General features: G+C 49.2%; 1 protein-coding gene across 2 annotated transcripts in view; it reads left to right on the top strand.

The window, feature by feature from the left end:
* Positions 1-3916: 3916 nt before the first annotated feature.
* Positions 3917-6000, top strand: part of BMPR1A (bone morphogenetic protein receptor type 1A) — a 77937-nt gene continuing 75853 nt past the window's right edge. The window contains exon 1 of one of the 2 annotated variants that reach the window (XM_030452783.1): positions 3917-4150. The gene's annotated coding sequence lies outside the window, so the exon portion shown is untranslated. The remainder of the gene's footprint in view (positions 4151-6000) is intronic. The other variant, XM_030452785.1, reaches the window with a different exon arrangement.

The following is a 6000-nucleotide window of genomic DNA, read 5'->3' as shown; positions in this document are numbered from 1 at the left end:
TTTACAGATTTCATTCTATCTTATTGAATTAATTATGGTTACATTTAAAACACTTAATAAAGTCCATGACACATCTAAATGTGTTGAATAAATTTATAAACAAAAGAATGTGCTTTCAAGTAAAATATTTCTGGAAAAAAAAAAAAAACAAAGCCAAATTCACATCACTTTAAGTGTAAAAAAAGTGTCCTTTGCTGAAGGGTAATATTCTTTTAATATGCAACATGGAATATTTATTTTGGTCACAGTAAGAGAAAAGTACTCATCTAATTGCAAACAGTTTTCAAAAACATATTTAGACCACAGATTTAAGACATGTGAATTCCAGAGACTGAAGAAAGACCTACAAAGGGAAAGTTCTATCACATGGATGACCTTCTCCCTATATATACTTCTTTGTTCTTAAACATCTTTTGATACTTAAGATCTGCAGTTCCCAAGTGATTCCAAGAACTAATAAGAAATTCCTGGAGAGGAAATAACAAAGCAGTAAGCTGTATGACTATCCAATTTCTTTTTTTTTCTTTTAAATACAACTCTCTTCTTCTGTCTTCAAGACAGCCAGTCTTGAACTGCTGCTTCTCCATTTCATCTTAGACTTTCACATCCCATCCTGGACAAATGTTGAATGAACACAGGTTTACTTTCAGATTTTCAGTGTACAGAGTCTTTGAGTGTTGTTCAATTAACAAAATAAATAGTTCATGTTATCAAAAGCTAATGTGTCCAAGTTTTTGCAGATTCCTGAAGCCTTTACCAGGTGAGATGTCTATTTCTTATAACTAGCTTATTGGAATCCTGTGTCTTTCTGAGTGCCTGTAACCTAAAGGATAAATCATCTGGTTTAAATAGGTATCTCTACCTATCCTGCAAGGTAAGCAAAGCAAAATGAATCAGATTTGATTCTTCATGGTTTACTTGTCAAAAACCTTAGGTAAATTCCCACAGTTACTTTCTTTGGGAAAAAACAATTGTGTTCTTCAGGCTGTGCATAAAGAAAACTTCCATCAAGTAGAACAACAATTGGTCAGCAATGTCTTTCACACACAGAGACTGCTGTATGCTTGAAAATAAGGAATTTTAGTCTATTTACATTGTTTTCATACTTTTATTGTAAATCTTTATTTTTCCAAAATGATAGCTTATACCTCTGAAATTGGAAACAGATTGTAAGTACTGCACTGTTTTGAAAGACACCACTACCTTCCACGTGATGTTTTGTTGGACATCCAGCACAATCCAAATACTTTTTAAGGTTGTTGCAGTTCACCATTTTAGATCAAGACTCAGTTCTGTCTCCTGCAGTCCTGATATTATCATAATGTAGTTTTACTTTATTCTGTGGTTAAGAGGAGTAGTTACACATTGTTCATTTATGCAAAGACCAGGCATATTGGCTATGGCAATGCAAACTCCATGCTCAGCAACACTATTTCTGGCCTGGCAGGGACTACTACTTGAGACATCTTCAGTGCCTTGAAAAGTACTCGTTGAGGCAGTAATTTGTGTGATGTGCAAATTTACTCACCAGAAATTTGATGAAAATGGTCAATCTGTTTCACACAAGTGATCAGATTAATTTCAAGGATAGTGGCTTTTGCTAAATTCATGAACGCTTGACTTAAATCCATATCCAGCATCTGAAAAGAACAGGATTGTATTACCACACAGATTATTACTTAAAGAGTTGCTAGCTTTAACAGCTCTGGTTCTGGTTGGGAGCACACACATGCACATTGCATTCTTCTTCCATATTGAGTGTCTATTCTGTTGCTATAATCTGATAGCAGACAGAGTGGAAGAACATCAGACTCATATTTTCCTTTGAAATTATAAACACAAGCATACAAGCTCCATATTGCTTGGCATGAAAGCTGTGATTCTGTCTTTCTTGCAGCCTGTCTTTGTTTTGGACACCAACAGATTTTTCTGGGTGATGGTCATTGGAAAAAATTTTCTAAAAGTCTAAGAAGACAAGACCTGTACTTTTAAATGCCAATCACCATAGTATCTGATGACCTACACTTACTAGGCGTGCTTTTAACTGCCTGAGTTTTAAAGAAGTCTGTGAAGTTGATAGGTTTGAAATGATACTTTTTAAATATATACTATAGGATAGTATACAAGCACTCAGCTAGCAATCTGTGGATATAATGCAAGTGAACAGTATTGCAGAGTGCTCTCATCTTATGTTCAGAGGTGACAGCTCTGGAGTGGAGCATACAACATTTACAAATCCTGTCTGGTACCAGGAGCTAGACTGTGGAAAGGTAAAATAAGCAAGCCCGGGATTCCCACAGCAAATGGACATGTGGTTATTTGGCATCAATAATGGAGATTGTTTCCCCATCACTCTCTAGAAACAGTTTATCTGTGCAGGCATCTTGGCACTAGCAATTGCTGGTGTGTCCCGAAGGCCGAAAGGGTGTTTTGGTCTGCAGCAAAGGGAAACTAAAGTAGGTTTGTATGAGCCATATGATCTTCATTTCCCCCTGTGGTTGGCTTTGTGTACAAAGTTCCTGACACAGAATAGCCAAATGGCAGGACACGTGGAAGGGAAGACCATGTCAACAACAACCCAATTGATGCCACTTAGTTGAGTGAACACTTAAAAGAGCAGCTCAGGTGGGAACTGCATGGTCTCCCTACCATATGACAAAAGTCAGCAAGCTCCCGTGTTGCTGGGAGACATGACTTGAAGACAGACAGACAAACTATTACTTTGCTAATATGCCTTAACTATGAGGAGCTTGGAAATGCAATGCAAATCACGGCCTTCAGCAACCTTATCAGTGAGCAAAGCAGCTCGTTGCTGAAGCTATAATGTATTCCAAGCTAACTAACTGGGCTTATTTATTTAGAGATATAGGAAATGGAAAAAAACGAACACAGAATCCTGTCCTTTGCAATGGGCATCTATCTCTCACATGGCACAGCACTGTGTCAACCTGAACGGAACCATTTTTCCACACGGCCGGTTCGAGGCTTATTTTCCCTTTGCTGCTGCCACCATTGCCTGCTCATTCCCCACCCCAGCTCACGCACAGGCCCCGTTTAATTCACATGAAAGACACTACGGTAATCCTCCACTCCACCTACTCCGAATCCTGGCAGCTTGTCCGCTTTCCATGGCGCCAACTCCACCAGCATCTGGATGGGACTTCCCGGCCCGACAGCCATACCCAGCCTGTGCCTCTCCCAACGTCTCAACACCTCTCCTCGGCCAGCAGCACCTCCGTGACACCCACTTGATCACTTTTTACCCTCACACCTTCCTAGGTTTTTCCTAGAGGACCCCTCGCACTTCTCGGTGGGAAAGCCCTTCTCGGCAGGGGGAGAAGATAACGCCTCGTTCCTGGGGCTGGGGGCGGGAGCCAGAGCGGGGCAGGCGGCCTAGCGACAAGCTCACTCAGGCGGCGGCTGGCTGCGGCCTGCGATCCCGCCCGAGGAGGGACTCCGGGGGAGGAAAAGCAGGCCCGACTAGTTCCTCCCGGCCAACTTTTTCCCGGGGTGCCCCGCCAGCCCTCCCGCCCACGGCACGTGTTGATGGAAGGATGGAGGAGGCGGGCGCCGCCGGGGGGCCCGGAACGCCGGGACGCGGACCCCACACACCCCAGACCCCACACCCCAGACCCCGCCCGCCCCCTCGTTCGCTCTGAGGGGCGCAACAGCCGCAAGGGCGCCAGCGGCCGCCGCGCGCTACCGTGTGTGTGAGGGAGAGTGGGGGGCGCACGGGCACGCGCCTGGCACCCCCGCGCGCCGGGAGAGGCCGCTCGAGGCCGCGGCCCCGCAGCCGCTCCCGCTCGCGCGCGCGCGCTCCCGCCTGCCCTCAGCCCTCGCCGTGCGCGCGGCCGGAGCCGCCGGCTGCAGTGATTGGAATGCGGCTCCGCCCCGCCCCGCCCCGCCCGCGCGCCGCAGGGACGGGCCGCGCCGCGCCGCGCCGGTAGCGCTGCCGGGACGGAGCCTGCGCTGAGCCCGGGCCGCGCCGTCCCGCCCTCGCCCTCCCCCTCCCGACACGCACCCGCCTTCGCCCCCGTCTCACCGGAGCCGTCGGGGCCCCGAGAACGGCCTGCAGAGCGCGGCCGGGGAGCGGGCCCCCTCCCCATTCGCCTTCCCTCCCGTCGCGGAGGATGAGGAGCCAACACCGCCGGTGAGTGCGGGACCGGGCCGGGCCGCGGAGGCCCCGGCCGTCCGTCCGTGCGTGCGTGCGGCTGAGGAACGTCGGGGCGCCCCGGGCAGCGCGGCGCCACGCTCCGCCGCCGCACCCCTCTCTGGCCCGGCCGGGGGTGCGGAGCGCTCCTCGGCGCTGTCTCTCCCCGCCGTCGGCCCTTCCCCTCCCTTCGGTGCCCGGTGGGGTCTGCGCCCCCTCCCGCCCCCGGGCTCGCCCCGGGCCGTCCAACCCCGGGCGGTGCCGTCGAGCGCGGACACCCGCTGCAGCTTCTCTGTTTCGCGTCGGTCTCCCGACCCGGCCTTTCTCCTCCGGGGGCCGGGAAGCGGCCACCGTCCGCCGCGCCTCCCCACGCCGACCTGCCCCGCCGCGGCGCTGGGGGCGCTGCCCCACCGCTCCCGGCCGGGGGGTCGAGCCGCGGCCCACGAGAGGCCGGGTGGGCACCGCGCCGGCGCAGGGGCTCGGCGGCGCCGGCGGTTTCCTGCGTGGGCGCGAGGGCCGCCGCACGGTGCTGCCCGGCTCGGCCCGGCCGCGTTGCGTTCTCTCGCCGTGCTCTCCCTCCTTCCCTCCCTCCCTCACTCCTTCCCTTCCCCCCCGCGTCTGCGCCCCTGGTGTTGTAATCCCGGGCCCGGTGCCGAGCAGCCCCAGCCCGATCGATCGTGGGAAGGGTGCGAGGAACTAGGTGCTTCGTCTTCCTTTTGTGCCAGCTTGAAACAAAGCTGTGCCCCGGCTCTCCAAACCTGTTGATGTTTAGCGATGTGGAAGAAAAACTCTGAAGAAACCGTGAACCCAAATTGTCACACATCCCTTAGGAGCAAAAGTTCGTGCTTGAGCACCGATTAAGGACGATGTTTTCCTAACTGATTACAGAATCTATGGAAGAGAGTTTAAAAACATGCAGAGCTCCTTACCAGTCTTCAGTCAACCACACTGATTGTTTTGGGGTTTGGGGTTTTTTTTGGAGTTTTTTGTTTTGTTTTGGGTTTTTTGGGTTTTGTTTGTTTTAATTAAGAGTGAATTCAGCAGCAGGGAATGGTGTATTTCCATTCATCACTTGCCTGCTACTTTGTGTCAAAAATTGTCTGATGAGTCATCCCCCTGTTAATTGATTGCATTTCTTACTTAGCTTTTTGTTCTCTGTGGACAGGTAATTATTTTTGAGTTCTTGATTTATCAAGTCAGTGACCTAAGGATCATTCAGCCCTGTTATCTGTAGGAACAGAGAAGCTCTTTTTGTAGGTGAGGAATACTGCAGGATTGAAAATGGTGACTGATATAGAGTAGAACCTGGAATTAAAAAAGTTAACATGAGTGCAATTTATATTCAGATTTTTTTATCAAGTCCATAGCCAGAAATACATCGCGTTGTGGCATCTGTAGTAGTTTGGATAAAATTCTTGCTGGCAATGTATTTATCCATTGTTCTTGTACTGTTGTCCCTGTTTGTAACTTTTTCTTAAATTATGAACCACGGTGTGTTTGTTATAAGAGAATATGTGTATTTTATGAGTATTTATTAGAGGCATTCAATCTGGTAGGCTTTGAGTTCTAGTCTGAAATTTTGTGGAGGATCTTGTTGCACAGCTGCAAGGTTCAGCTGCCAGTCCTCAGTGTGTCCCACTGGCTGCTCTGTTCCAGGGACAAGGAATAAATGTGGCTGAATCAGAATATTTTTTTTTCCAATTGTCAAGTAATTTATGTTTAAAAGGGACCTCTGAATCATATCTGGTCCAGACCCTGCTCAAATTAGCGAGCTGTTGGTGAATTACAAGGCTGAAATACCATATGACTTCGTTACTGATCAAATACCTGTTGCTGAAACTGTGTAGCTA

Source organism: Calypte anna, chromosome 6 (assembly GCF_003957555.1).
Source record: "Calypte anna isolate BGI_N300 chromosome 6, bCalAnn1_v1.p, whole genome shotgun sequence".
In the NCBI taxonomy this organism is placed as follows: Eukaryota; Metazoa; Chordata; class Aves; order Apodiformes; family Trochilidae; genus Calypte; species Calypte anna.
The sequence above is the reverse complement of the archived record's forward strand: the minus strand, read 5'-3'. Positions and strand labels throughout refer to the sequence as shown.